The 15787-nt window shown below is 40.2% G+C and overlaps 1 pseudogene; it reads left to right on the top strand.

Moving 5' to 3' along the window:
* The first annotated feature begins 7244 nt into the window (after positions 1-7244).
* LOC132427844 (mitochondrial import inner membrane translocase subunit TIM14 pseudogene) lies at positions 7245-15455 on the top strand (annotated as a pseudogene).
* The last annotated feature ends 332 nt before the right edge of the window (positions 15456-15787 follow it).

Below are 15787 nucleotides of genomic sequence, written 5' to 3'. Positions count from 1 at the left end.
CCGTAATTTTTTTTTTTTTTTTTTTTTTTTTTTTTTTGCGGTACGCGGGCCTCTCACTGTTGTGGCCTCTCCCGTTGTGGAGCACAGGCTCCGGACGCGCAGGCTCAGCGGCCATGGCTCACAGGCCCAGCCGCTCCGCGGCATGTGGGATCTTCCCGGACCGGGGCACGAACCTGTGTCCCCTGCATCGGCAGGCGGACTCTCAACCACTGCGCCACAGGGAAGCCCCCCAAACCATAATTATTAAACAAAGAAATATGAAACAGACCATCAATACATGTGTGTAGTAAAGCAACTATTGGGATTTGCTCTGCTTCATCACATACCAGGTGAGTCAACCACACACCTTGCTCTGTGTTGCAGCTCTCAAGGTGAATCTCCTTTGGGAGACATTACACAGCACCTGAAACAGAACCACTGTTGGTGTTTGCTAAGGTACCTTGGTGTAGGTAAGAGCTTCCCCCAAAATTCCCTTTCTGTCAACATTTGGCAGGACTTCTGTCAACAAAAATTACAACCACCAACACCTAACAGAGTGTCTGGCACATAGCCAATACTCAATACTTCTTTTTAAATCACAAGACAATCAAATGAAAATGAGCCATTTCTAATCTGACAATGAGTGAATATAGTAACGCACTTAGTGCCAAACACATAAGTACTATATAAATATTAGCTATTAGTGTTATTATTATTATCTAGAGCCACTGTTGCCTCTTGTTCACATTATGGGAACCCAGAAGGGCCTCTCCCACTTTCTTCTCTCACTCCATGCCTCTTATTTAAATACTATCAAAACTTTCAAATTTAAACCACCCCTCTTTCTCTCCCTCTTCCTCTCCCTCGCCCTCTCCCTCTTTCTCTCTCTCCCTCCCTCTCTCTCTCTGTCACACACACACACACAGTAAGAGTATGTGGTCTCTCATGCATTGCTGATGGAAGTGTAAGCAGCACAGCTCCCACAGAAGGAAATTTGGACACATCTATCAAAATTACAAATACACATAGTTTTCAACCCAGAAGGTCACACTGGAGAATTTATCCTACAGATTCACTCATACCCAGGTGATAAACCATACGTAAAATGTTATTCATTTGCAGACTTGTTTGAAATGGCAAAATGGGAATCAAACCAAGTGTCCATCAATAGGGAGCTTATTAAGTAAACCTTGGTACAAGCATAGAATTTGAATACTATACAGCAACGAAAAATTTTAAATGAGGAAGATTTCCATGTACTTTTATGAGATGATCTCCAGGATATATTGCTAAGTTTAAAAATAATAAGGCAAAGGAGAACAGTGCATAAAACATTCCAGATTTGGCATAAAAGTGAGGGGGGAGTGGATAAGTATATATACTTGTATTTGTTTTACATTAAGAAACTCTGGAAGGGTATGGAGGAAAATAAGAGGAATGATGGTCATGGCAGGGAATGGAGAATTAGGCAGGTAAGGGAGAGAGGAAGCACCGAATGAAGGGAAAATATTTTACTATAATATTTTTAATTGTCTATTCAAAATAGATATAGATAGATGATAGATAAGTGATAGATGCATGGATAGATAGACAGGTAGATAGGTAGATATATAGATGATAGATAGATAGGTTGATAGAGAGATAGATAGATAGATAGGTATAGATAGATAACCCACCTTTCTTTTAAATGAAAAGAAAATCTGGTCTTATGACTATCTAAGGAGTAGATTCACCTGCCAGTGCTCTGTAGTTGGAGTGGATGCCCAAGAAGTTCAGCATCTGGAACAGTCCCCTCCCCTCCATGCTGCTTCCCCTACCTACTGAGGGATGATGGGGACTTTGAGATGGGTAACTGTGCCTAGAAAGCTGGACACCTGTATTGGTTAACTTAATACAGTCTGCTGGGCTCTGGCCCTGTTCTCACATCTATATATTCCTTCTGGGACATAAGAGTATAAATTAAGAAGAATCTCTAGGGTCACAGACTCAATATTATAACTCTTCATTTCTTGGCTTTCATCAAAAGTTTAAATTCAGACTTTTAATGTGATTTGCAAATAGCTTTGTGTGATATGACATTGGAGGTCAGAGGACTTCTCAATCCATCTGAACATACATAAACACACTGCAACAAAAATCCATTAAAAGTAGAAATAGCTGATCCTTTACATGGGGTGAATAAATAATTCACCTCCAGGCTCTCCCGCCATAAATCAGCTGTGCCGTTATCAGATGCCAACGCTGGAATAGGAAAGCAAAGCCGCTGTATTAAACTTTGACGATAAAAAAAAAAAGGAATGGATAAAGTGGAGATGAACCATTTGTTTCCTTTCCAGGTAGCTGTCTAAACAGACTATGTAATGAACCAGCTGGGGAGAAACCAGTGACTTGATGCTCTTCTGATGAAAACGCTTCCTGATTTTGTACCTCAGGTAAAGGACGGATCTGATTCACACTTTAAGGGCTCCAGTAGCGGCACATGCCAACAATCTGATGTGACTCAGGCACCTACACAGGCTCATCCCTGCTCCAGTGAGAGACCCACTGGCAACTAGGCTCCCTCAAGCTCGGCTGGAGGAGGAAGGGAAGGCGCAGGGACAGACTAATGCAGGACTCATTCTACACCAAAAAGGCCTAAGGAAGAGAGGCGCTCCCATACCTCCCGGAGTCAGGAAAAGTCAGGAAGGCTATGGAAGAGCTTTAAGGATGAAGAGGACCCAGGCAGGAAACGAGGCTCAAGTCAAGCCAGCCACGTCCATGCAGATGACCCCTTACAGCAAGACTTCTTAAAATTCAGTTAGCAAATGTTTACACGGGGCTAGCTCTGTGCCAGGCACAGTTCTAGTGCTTCAGACACCAATTCCGTAAATCCTCACCACATCCCCTTGAGGTAGGTTCTATCGTTAGCTCCATTTTACTGGGGAGGAGATGAAGGTACAACATAATTAAGAAACCTGCCCAGTTTTATTCAGCTGTGGATGAGGAAGCCCAAGGAAAACAAGTGACTGGAGATACGAGCCTTAAGGTTAACAGAGCCGCCCTGATCATTATCATTAGCAATTCCACTCCAAGGTATAGACCCAAAATAGTTGAAAACAACTGTTCAGACAAAACCTGGACACAAACATGAAGAGCAGGACTATTCACAATAGCTAAAAGGTAGAAACAATCCAAATGGCTATCAGTGGATAACAAAATATGGTATTTCCATATAAAGTAATATTATTCAGCCATACAAAGGAACGAGATACTACATGTCACAACATAGATGAATCCGAAAAACATTATGCTAAGGGCACAGAGTGTGTAATCCCATTTACATGAAACATCCAGCAGAGGCAAATCCATAGAGACAGAAAGCAGATTCGTGGTTCGCAGGGCCTGGGGAGAGGGAGGAAATGGGAAGTGATGGCTTAATGGGTTTGGGGGTGTTCTTTTGGAGTGATGAAAATACTGGAACTAGGTAGTGGCGATGGTTGCATAACTTTGTGAATGTACTAAATGCTACTGAATTACATACTTTAAGACGGTTAAAATGTTGAATCTTAGGTGACTTTTACCTAAAAAAAAATACCTCAGTGGTTTTATAAAATAATTATTTCTTCTCAGTCACATATCTGTGGGTCATCTGGGGGTAAGGTGAGCTAGTGTGAGCTAGGCGGGGCTTGGTTCTGGGCTACAGGTTGGATCCAGGTCACTTCATATGTCTCTCCTCCTCTCACCAGTAGGCTGGACAGGGCATATTCTCCTCACAGTGACAGCAGAAGCACCAGAGGGCACCCCAACACTCAGACACATTTAAATGGCTTGCATCCCCTTGGTCAAAACAAGTCACACGGCTGAACTCAAAAACAAAGGGCAGGGAAGCGCACTCCACTAGTGGGGAAGGGAACTATCGATACAAAGATGAGTGACAACATGGATGAACCTGGAAGACGTTACACTAAGTGAAATAAGCCAGACACGGAAGACAAATACTATACGATCTCACTTAGATGTGGAATCTGCAAAAGTCAAACTCATAGAATCAGAGAATAGAATGATGGTTGCCAGGGGCTGAGGGGTGAAGGAAATGGGGAGATGCTGGTCAAAGTGTACAAGCCTTTGGTTATCAGATGAATAAGTTCTGGGAATCTAATGTACACCCTGGTGATTACAGTTAATAATGCCATCTTGTATACATGAAATTCACTAAAAGAGTAAATCTTAAGTGTTCTTACCACAAAATAAAAGGTAACTATGTGAGATGATGAATGTGTTAATTAACTTGATTGTGGAAATCATTTCATAATAAATGCGTCTATTAAATCATCACATTGTACACCTTTAAAAGTCACACTGTACATCCTAAATATATACAATTTTGATTTGTTAATTATACCTCAGTAAAGCTGGAAATAAAAAAATAGGAATGATTTTTTAAAAGTTGAATGGTAAAACACAAAGATAAAGAAAGGAGTAAGGAACTGGGAACTTAAACGCAATCTACCTCAGCTTTTTCCCTACACAGTTGACCTCTTCACTCTTTACTCCTAACTGGCAAGAATTCCTCCATATCTTTTCCACCAGCTTTCATGATTTTTTAGAGCAAAAGTCCTCCTTCTAAGGAATGTGACCCATTTTCACTCCAGGTCCTCTTATTAAATTGTACAAAACACAGATCAAAGTGAGTGTTTATAATTCAGCTGGGCTCTTCTAATGTTGAGCAGATGGAATGGATGAGCTCCAAAGCAGTTATCGGAGCCTTGCTATTAGATAGCACATTTTCAGGTGTGTGGATCTCCCCACCATACTTAGTGGCATATTTAAAATCCCACCATCAGTCACGGGGAAGAGAGAGGACATGGGGGATTGTGTAGGAATTTCATGGGCCAGTCCTAGAAGCAGCAAACAACACTTCTACCTACATTCTACTGGCCAGAATTCAGTCATATGGTTGCAAATTTCATAGGTGCAAAGGAGACTGGGAAACGCAATCCAGCTATATGCCTAAGAGGACGAGAGAACCGGTAAAGTGGATAGTTAGCTAGTCTCTGCCGTATTCTACATTAAGCTGTCTTTATTTGAATGTCAAACCATCTAAAGTTGGCTTCAGAAAAATGCGAATCTCTTGTTTGTGGGAGTTTAGAGGACCACGTCTCCAAGGCTGGAGGAATAAGGGAAAGTCTGGCACCAGGTTTGAGGACACTGCGCACGCAGCTAGAGAAGCAGGGACCACAATAGCATGAAAAAAACTCGGCTCAAAGAAATGTAAAACTGTACCAGAACTTGAAGAAAAAGCATGTGAGGCACCAATGACCTTCAAGATTCCAATGCCTGGAATTCAAACAAGAAAACTAAGTGAGTTCTTAGAGGCAAATACCATTCAATGACAAAAGCCTTGATTTCATTTCAGTCAAGTCTGCCCTGGTGAAGCAAGACTTCCGTATATTACAGATTTCACCATTCCGTTGATGGCTTGCTCCCTAGACTTATACTGTCACCCGAAATAAATCGAAGCTTGAACAAGCAATGTAATCAAAATGATTTGGACACAAAAGTCTTTCTTTCCCACTCCTTTTGCCCACCTCCCCCCTCATAACAGCTGACCTGAAGGAAGTAAAGGAAAAGCGAGACTGAGGATGCTGTTAACACCTCCAAGGCCAATGAAAGACAAAATGAATTCAAAAATTCAAAGTACTCATCATGCTTCCCCAAGCTGGCAAGCTCCTTCTTTCTAGACAACGACCCAGCCTTCCCCCCTGAAATTTCAAGCCGGTTGCTGTTTCCACCTCTCTCAACTGGAGGCTTTATTATCTTAAGGTGAGAAAAGCTTCTTCAGCAGAAGTCTGCCTGGGAGAGAAATCCGAGTGATTTAAGCAGTGCTGAAGTGTACTGGAGATGGAAGAGAATCCCCAGCTGCCACACCAGAAAGAAAAAATGTAAACTCAGATGCATTTATTAAGGTAGGTTGGATATCTGTTCGCCAACCCTCTTTTTTTTTTTTTTTTAACTCTCAGATACTATTGTAATGAAAGCCACCACAAGTTTTCAGCAAATCACAGCTTCGAAGGAAAATGTCAATCCCTATCAAACCCCGGTGAATTGTTGCAGCTGAATGGAAATCTAAATTCATCAGTTACTTTCCCCATTTCCCCCTCCATCCGCTCCAACCAACTGCCTCCTCCTCCAAATCACCCAAGAGCACAGGACCAGAGACGCAAATCAATGCCTGCGGGACATCCCATCAGAAAACGGGAAGGTCTAAGGAAAGGTTAAAGCAGAAAGGGAACGAAATTTATAGACTTAGCGTTAAAATCTTAAAGGACCTTAGGAACAGCAATGAATCTGATGTTAGGAAAGGCAGGAGCTGCCAGAGGCCATGGCAGGAAGGCCTGACACAGGCCATAAATCTAAGCTTAGGAGCAGAAAAAATATAGGCTTCTTTTCAGGCTGAGGCAGCATGATGCAAAGATTCCAACCTGGACTTGAAAAGAGGCAAGGCCACAGAGGCATGGTGGGGAAGAAGCGGACCGGGGACTGCAAATAAGGAACGAAAAGGGCAGCAGATTGTGTGCGTGGGAGCGGGGAGCCAGCTCGGGCCTGCAGAGGCTGGCAACAAAGACACCAGCAACACACATCTGGCTGTGGGGGGAGCTTGAAACTGATCCCCAAAGAAAGAAACAGAAAAGCTGTGGTTGCTCCTTGTTGCATCTGTGAGATGGAATGCAGACTAACCTTGTAAGCGACCAGAGTCAACAAGAAAAGCCAGGCAGCTGGGGGCAAAACCAGGTTGTGGAGGGGTCAGAAGGTTGGGGATGGGAGGGTCGGAAGATTGGGGGTGGGAGGGTCAGAAGATTGGGGGTGGGAAGGTCAGAAGATTGGGGGTAGGAGGGTCGGAAGATTGGAGGTGGGAAGGTCAGAAGATTGGGGATGGGAGGGTCGGAAGATTGGGGGTGGGAGGTTCAGAAGATTGGGGGTGGGGAAGGTCGGAAGATTGGGGGTAGGAGGGTTGGAAGATTGGGGGTGGGAGGGTAGGAAGATTGGGGGTGGGAGGGTCAGAAGATTGGGGGTGGGGAGCTTGGGAAAGGCAGCAGTATCCAATGGTTATGACCAAGTTGGGCAGCCAAGAACTCCCAGGCTTGTCGTGAATTTTCATTCACTCATTCTATGTATTTTGGGGTTTTGTTTTTGCTTCTTTCAATTATGCCCTCTGGGGCCCAGATATACTACATTAAGACACTAATTAAAATGCATAAAACCACTGCAACTGAAAATAACATACCATGAATTATTACAAAAATGCCAAGCTCCAAGTGGCCTTCCCCCTGGGACAGGGCTCACTGGAAACACAAAGTTGGTACCACTTTGACTGCCAGGGCTCACACCAGCTTCACCCATTTCCTAGAGTGAGGCATTCTTTTCTCTGCCTCAGTTTCCCCCAGAGGAAGAGAAGTAAGGAGATCTCTTTCACAGTTCACAATCATCAGGAAAGGACTGATTGAATTAATATCTTCACAGTATATTTCAAACCTTTGAAATTAAGTTATTGCTAATGTTAAATAAATATATACCCAACTCACTTATGTAATGTAACTCTTTCAGTGTTTTAAAATATAAAAATCAATATAGCTTTTCCATGTCCTATATCCCTCTCCACTCCATTTACTTTCTATATTCTGCATTTCTTCTTTTTGGCTTTCCTAATGGCTTTCCCCTACTTATCAAATTTGTGTCCACTTTTCTTTCCTAGTGTCCATCATGTCTCTCCTTTCTGCCATTCGACTCTCCTCAATTTCTCACTTCTCCTATTTGTCTTGGAAACTAGAGTGCCCCTCATATGCAATGTCATTTCATAGGTGAGTACATATGGTCATTAATATGCATTAGTTTTCTTAATCTCTAGTAAAAATAGAATAAAACATGCTACCTTTCCATGTGTCAGACTAGTTGATTACCAGAATATATATTTAAAGTATAAAACTCTCCTTCTGGAGAGAACCTAGAGGTCAGAAAGCTCTGGGTGGTTGGTGCTTTCCTTGGACCAACCAAGAAAAAGGGAAATCAGCAAAGTTAAGAGAGAATCTCGGGGGAGAAATGTAAGCCTCAAAGTGATCAGCATAACTAGAGCCTTCAGCAGCGAATTCACCTAAGTGATGATCATCTTTTCACATCCTAGACTCACCGGCAGATCAAAGGGATTTCTGCAAAAAGTTAAGAATCTTAGACTCTAGAACCTAACCTGCAGTGTTTCATGTTGCCTGAAAAAAGTCAATGTGGATCAGGAAAAACCTGCTGTTATGACTCACACCCCGCATGTACTGTGTTAAAACCCAGAAAGAAGCCAAAATGTCTTTGTAAAAGATAAAGGCTGGGGCTTCCTTGGTGGCGCAGTGATTGAGAGTCCGCCTGCCGATGCAGGGGACACGGGTTCATGCCCCGGTCCAGGAAGATCCCACATGCCGCGGAGCGGCTAGGCCCATGAGCCATGGCCGTTGAGCCTGCGCGTCCGGAGCCTGTGCTCCGCGACGGGAGAGGCCACAACAGTGAGAGGCCCGCGTACCGCAAAAAAATAATTAAAAAAAAGAAAAGATAAAGGCTGTGTGAAGAGTAAAAAATAAAATAAAGAGATGGAAAAGTAAACACTATCTCAGATGTAAGGATATTCAGATATTTAGGACCTCCCATAAGAAATAACTTCTTTTTTTTCTTAAGTCAATGGAGCCATAAATAAATGAACTTAATCTGACTTCTAACTAGCTCATCTGGTGAAAAGCTAGTGGACTAGAAGTTTATTTGCAGAACTGGGATCTTTCAGCAGCTCAATAACAGGCTTCCTGTTTGACTTCGGGCAAGTTATTCAACTACTTGATATCTAAAGTTACTCATCTGTAACACGAGTAGAACAATATGATAGCCATGTTATTTTTGGCTGCTGGGCTGCTCCCAACTTTGAATGTGTAACTGAATCTCACAGAGGAATTTCACAAAATTAATGAATATCTACAAATGCTGAAGGGCCTCAGGTCAATGTTGACTTCATGGAGTTATAACTATAGAGTAGCTGTTAATAGCCCTGGTGCCACCACCCTCTCTCCTAATCATTACTATTTCTGTCTGGTGTGTCCCTTCTGTTTAAGAGTCCATCTGTCCCTCCCCTCCTAGAAGACTTTCTCTCCATTCCACCATCCATCTGAGCCCTTACCACAGATTTCCTCTAGAATGCATAAGAGACCTTGACCTTGACTTGCCTCTGCTTCCTCCCTCTGTAACACCTTATAAGCTGGCTTCTGTCCATCACTCTATACGGTTTTCTTTGTGTCAAACTCAATAGTTCCCCGATGTACAAATTTTCCTACAAAGATGTGTTCTTCTCACCACTTTTTCTGGTGCTGTGAAGGTTGATGTCTAGACTTCAGAGATGCTTCCATGTAGTAGATCACCTCCAACCTTTCTGGTGACTCCTTGGCCAATTCTTATTTCTCTTCCTGCCCAACGATCATCCTTTCTAATTCTTTCTAATAAATGGCTCACCTAATCATGTACTTTTTCTATTAACAGAAGCTGGAGCTTCTGTTCTTTATCTCTTTTAGATCTGTAGCATGAATTCTGTTGAAGATACATGTGTAACTTATCCACTGTCAAAATAGTAATGCATAACAAACCACCTTAAAATTTACTGGTCTAGAGGGGAGACCTTCAAGATGACAGAGGAGTAAGACAGGGAGATCACCTTCCTCCCCACAAATACATCAAAAATACATCTACATGTGGAACAACTTCTACAGAACACCTACTGAATGCTGCCAGAAGACCTCAGACTTCCCAAAAGATATTTTTTTTTCCTTTTTCTCTTTTTGTGAGTGTGTATGTGTATGCTTCTTGGTGTGATTTTGTCTGTATAGTTTTGCTTTTACCATTTGTCCTAGGGTTCTGTCTGTCTTTTTTTTTTTTTTAATATAGTCTTTAGCACTTGCTTTCATTGGTGGATTTGTTTTTTGGTTTGGTTGCTCTCTTCTTTATTTTTTTAAATTACTTTTTAATTTTTAATTTTTAATAATTTTTAAATTTTTATTTTAATAACATTATTTCTTTTATTTCTTTTTCTTCCTTTCTTTCCCTTTCTTTCTTTCTTTCTTTCTTTCTTTCTTTCTTTCTTTCTTTCTTTCTTTCTTTCTCCCTTTTCTTCTGAGCATGAGGCAGACAGGGTCTTGGTGCTCCCGCTTGGTGTGAGGCCTGTGCTTTTGAGGTGGGAGAGTCAAGTTCAGGACATTGGTCCACAGAGACCTCCCAGTTCCACGTAATGTCAAACAGAGAAAGGTCTCCCAGAGATCTACATCTCAACGCTAAGATCCAGCTCCACTCAACAACCAGCAAGCTACACTGCTGGACACCCTATGCCAAACAACTAGCAACACAGGAACTCAACCCCACCCAGTAGCAGAGAGGGTACCTAAAATCATAATAAGGTCACAGACACACCAAAACACACCACCAGACGTGGACCTGCCCACCAGAAAGACAAGATCCACCCTCATCCACCAGAACACAGGCACTAGTCCCCTCCACCAGGAAACCTACACAATCCAGTGAACCAACCTTAGCCAATGGAGGCAGACACCAAAAACAACAGGAACTATGAATGTGCAGCCTGAGAAAAGGAGACCCCCAAACACAGTAAGTTAAGCAAAATGAGAAGAGAGAGAAACACACAGCAGATGAAGGAGCAAAGTAAAAGTGCGTCAGACTAAACAAATGAAGAGGAAATAGGCAGTCTACCTTAATAAGAATTCAGAGCAATGATAGTAAAGATGATCCAAAATCTTGGAAACAGAATGGAGAAAATACAAGAAACGTTTAACAAGGACCTAGAAGAACTAAAAAGCAAACAAACAATGATGAACAACACAATAAATGAAATTAAAAATTCTCTAGAAGGAATCAATAGCAGAATAACTGAGATAGAAGAACAGATAAGTACCTGGAAGATAAAATGGTGGAAATAACTACTGCAGAGCAGAATAAAGAAAAAAGAATGAAAAGAATTCACTACAGTCTCAGAGACCTCTGGGACAACATTAAACACACCAACATTCGACTTATAGGGGTCCTAGAAGAGGAAGAGAAAAAGAAAAGGATGGAGAAAATATTTGAAGAGATTATAGTGGAAAACTTCCCTGATATGGGAAAGGAAATACTAAATTAAGTCCAGGAAGTGCAAGGAGTCCCATACAGGATAAATCCAAGGAGAAATATGCCAAGACATATATTAAGCAAACTATCAAAAATTAAATACAAAGAAAAAATATTAAAAGCAGCAAGGGAAAAACAACAAATAACACACAAGGGAATCCCCGTAAGGTTAACAGCTGATCTTGCAGCAGAAACTCTGCAAGCCAAAAGAGAGTGGCAAGACATATTTAAAGTGATGAATGGGGAAAACCTAACACCACAATTACTTTTCCCAGCAAGGATCTCATTCAGATTCGACGGAGAAATTAAACTCTTTACAAACAAGCAAAAGCTAAGAGAATTCAGCTCCACCAAACCAGCTTTACAACAAATGCTAAAGGAACTTCTCTAGGCAGGAAACACAAGAGAAGGAAAACACCTACAATAACAAGCCCAACACAATTAAGAAAATGGGAATAGGAACATACATATCGATAATTACCTTAAATGTAAATGGATTAAGTGCTCCCACCAAAAGACGTAGACTGGCTGAATGGATACAAAAACAAGATCCATATATATGCTGTCTACAAGAGATGCACTTCAGACCTAGGGACACATACAAACTGAAAGTGAGGGGATGGAAAAAGATATTCCATACAAACGGAAAACAAAAGAAAGCTGGAGTAGCAATTCTCATATCAGACAAAATAGACTTTAAAGTCTATTACAAGAGACAAAGAAGGACACTACATAATGATCAAGGAATCAATCCAAGAAGAAGATATAACAATTGTAAATATTTATGCACCCAACATAGGAGCACCTCGATACATAAGGCAAATGCTAACAGCCATAAAAGGGGAAATTGACAGTAACACATTTATAGTAGGGGACTTTAACACCCCACTTTCACCAATGGACAGATCATCCAAAATGAAAATAAATAAGGAAACGCAAGCTTTAAATGATACATTAAACAAGATGGACTTAATTGATATTTATGAGACATTCCATCCAAAAACAACAGAATACACTTTCTTCTCAAGTGCTCATGGAACATTCTCCAGGATAGATCATATCATGGGTCATAAATCAAGCCTTGGTAAATTTAAGATAGTTGAAATTGTATCAAGTATCTTTTCCGACCACAACACTATGAGACTAGATAAATTACAGGAAAAAATCTGCTAAAAATACAAACACATGGAGGTTAAACAATACGTTACTTACTAACCAAGAGATCACTGAAGAAATCAAAGAGGAAATTGAAAAATACCTGGAAACAAATGACAGTGAAAACACGACCACCCAAAACCTATGGGATGCAACAAAAGCAGTTCTAAGAGGTAAAATTATAGCAATATAATCCTACCTCAAGAAACAAGAAAAAACTCAAATAAACAACCTAACCTTACATCTAAAGCAATTAGAGAAAGAAAAACAAAAAAAAACCCCAAAGTTACCAGAAGGAAGGAAATCATAAATATCAGATCAGAAATAAATGAAAAAGAAATAAAGGAAACGATAGGAAAGATCAATAAAACTAAAACCTGGCTCTTTGAGAAGATAAATAAAATTGATAAAACATTAGCCAGACTCATGACAAATAAAAAGGAGAAGACTCAAATCAATAGAATTAGAAATGAAAAAGGAGAAGTAACAACTGACACTGCAGAAATACAAAGGATCATGACAGGTTACTACAAGTAACTCTATGCCAATAAAATGGACAACCTGGAAGAAATGGACAAATTCTCAGAAAATCACAACCTTCCAAGACTGAACCAGGAAGAAATAGAAAATATAAACAGACCAATCACAAGCACTGAAATTGAGACTGTGATTAAAAATCTTCTGACAAACAAAAGCCGATGACCAGATGGCTTCACAGGCGAATTCTATCAAACATTTAGAGAAGAGCTAACACCTATCCTTCTCAAACTCTTCCAAAATATAGCAGAGGGAGGAACACTCCCAAACTCATTCTACGAGGCCACCATCTCCCTGATACCAAAACCAGACAAAGATCTCACAAAGAAAGAAAACTACAGGCCAATATCACTGATGAACATAGATGCAAAAATACTCAACAAATGCTAGCAAACAGAATCCAACAGCACATTAAAAGGATCATACACCATGATCAAGTGGGGTTTATCCCAGGAATGCAAGTATTCTTCAATATACGCAAATCAATCAACGTGATAAAACATATTAACAGATTGAAGGAGAAAAACCATATGATCATCTAAATAGATGCAGAAAAAGCTTTCAAATTCAACACCCATTTATGACAAAAACCCTCCAGAAAGTAGGCATAGAGGGAACTTACCTCAACATAATAAAGGCCATATATGACAAACCCACAGCCAACATTGTTCTTAATGCGGAAAAACCGAAACCATTTCCTCTAAGATTAGGACAAAGACAAGGTTGTCCACTCTCACCACTATCATTCAACATAGTTTTGGAAGTTTTAGCTATGGCAATCAGAGAAGAAAAAGAAATAAAAGGAATCCAAATGGGGAAAGAAGAAGTAAATCTGTCACTGTTTGCAGATGACATGGTACTATACATAGAGAATCCTAAAGATGCTACTAGAAAGCTAAAAGAGTGAATCAATGAATCTGGTAAAGTAGCAGGATACAAAATTAATGCACAGAAATCTCTTGCATTCCTATACACTAATGATGAAAAATCTGAAAGAGAAATTAAGGAAACACTCCCATTTACCATTGCAACAAAAAGAATAAAATACCTAGGAATAAACCTACCTAAGGAGACAAAAGACCTGTGTGCAGAAAACTATAAGACACTGATGAAAGAAATTAAAGATGATACCAACAGATGGAGAGCTATACCATGTTCTTGGATTGGAAGAATCAACACTGTGAAAATGACTTTACTACCCAAAGCAATCTACAGATTCAATGCAATCCCTATCAAACTACCAATGGCATTTTTCACAGAACTAGAACAAAAAAATCTCACAATTTGTATGGAAACACAAAAGACCCCAAATAGCCAAAGCAATATGGGAAAGAAAAAACAGAACTGGAGGAATCAGGCTCATTGACTTCCGACTATACTACAAAGCTACAGTGATCAAGACAGTATGGTACTGGCACAAAAACAGAAATATAGATCAAAGGAACAGGATAGAAAGCCCAGAGATAAACCCATGCACATATGGTCACCTTATCTTTGATAAAGGAGGCAAGAATATACAATGGAGAAAAGACAGCCTCTTTAATTAGTGGTGCTGGGAAAACTGGACAGCTACATGTAAAAGAATGAAATTAGAACACTCCCTAACACCATACACAAAAATAAACTCAAAATGGATTAAAGACCTAAATGTAAGGCCAGACACTATCAAACTCTTAGAGGAAAACATAGGCAGAACACTCTATGACATGCATCACAGCAAGATCCTTTTTGACCCCCCTCCTAGAGAAACGGAAATAAAAACAAAAATAAACAAATGGGACCTAATGAAACTTCAAAGCTTTTGCACAGAAAAGGAAACCATAAACAAGACCAAAAGACAACCCTCAGAATGGGAGAAAATATTTACAAATGAAGCAACTGACAAAGGATTAATCTCCAAAATTTACAAGCAGCTCATGCTGCTCAATATCAAAATAACAGGGGATGGTGGTGTGAGGAATTGGGAGATTGGGATTGACATGTATACACTGATGTGTAGAAAATTGATGACTAAAAAGAACCTCTGAAACATATATATATACCAAAAAACAAACAACCCAATCCAAAACTGGGCAGAAGACCTAAGTAGACATTTCTCCAAAGAAGATATACAGATTGCCAACAAACACATGAAAGGATGCTCAACATCACTAATCATTAGAGAAATGCAAACCAAAACTACAATGAGGGTAGTAGAGGTGTAGAATTGGTGGGGTGGGATGAACTGTGCTCCTGGTGGAAGCAGAAGAGCCGAGTGGGAACCATTGCCAGTACAGTGGTAGCAGTTGGACTGACCATTGCTGCTGCAGGATTTGCAGCCCGTTACACTTTGCAAGACTTGAAGCATATGGAGCCTCAAGTGAAACAAGTTTTTCAAAGTCTACCAAAATCTGCCTTCAGTGGTGGCTATTACAGAGGTGGGTTTGAACCCAAAATGACAAAATGGGAAGCAGCATTAATACTAGGTGTAAGCCCTACTGCCAATAAGGGAAAATAGAGATGCTCATTGACAAATTATGCTTTTAAATCACCCAGACAAGGGAGGATCTCCTTATATAGCAGCCAAAATCAATTAAGCTAAAGATTTACTAGAAGGTGAAGCTAAAAAATGAAGTAAATGTATGATGAATTTTAAGTTCTTACTCATTTATGTATATGAGTACCAGCTTTTTATAATAAAATGCCCCAAAGCTACACATTTTAAAAATTGGCATAAGCTAAATCAAAGCCTTCATATAAATTTGAGGATTTAAAATCAGATTATAGAATATTTGTAGGTTAATACTCAATAATTATGGATAAATGCATGCCATTTGAAGTGTTGTTCATTAAAAAAAAAATACTACAATGAGGTATCACCTCACATCAGTCAGAATGGCCATTATCAAAAAATCTACAAACAATAAATGCTGGAGAGAGTGTGGAGTAAAGGGAACCCTCTTGC

The sequence above is a fragment of the Delphinus delphis genome, chromosome 7 (assembly GCF_949987515.2).
Source record: "Delphinus delphis chromosome 7, mDelDel1.2, whole genome shotgun sequence".
Lineage (NCBI taxonomy): Eukaryota > Metazoa > Chordata > Mammalia > Artiodactyla > Delphinidae > Delphinus > Delphinus delphis.
Note: the sequence above shows the minus strand (reverse complement) of the source record. Positions and strands in the feature narration are given on the sequence as shown.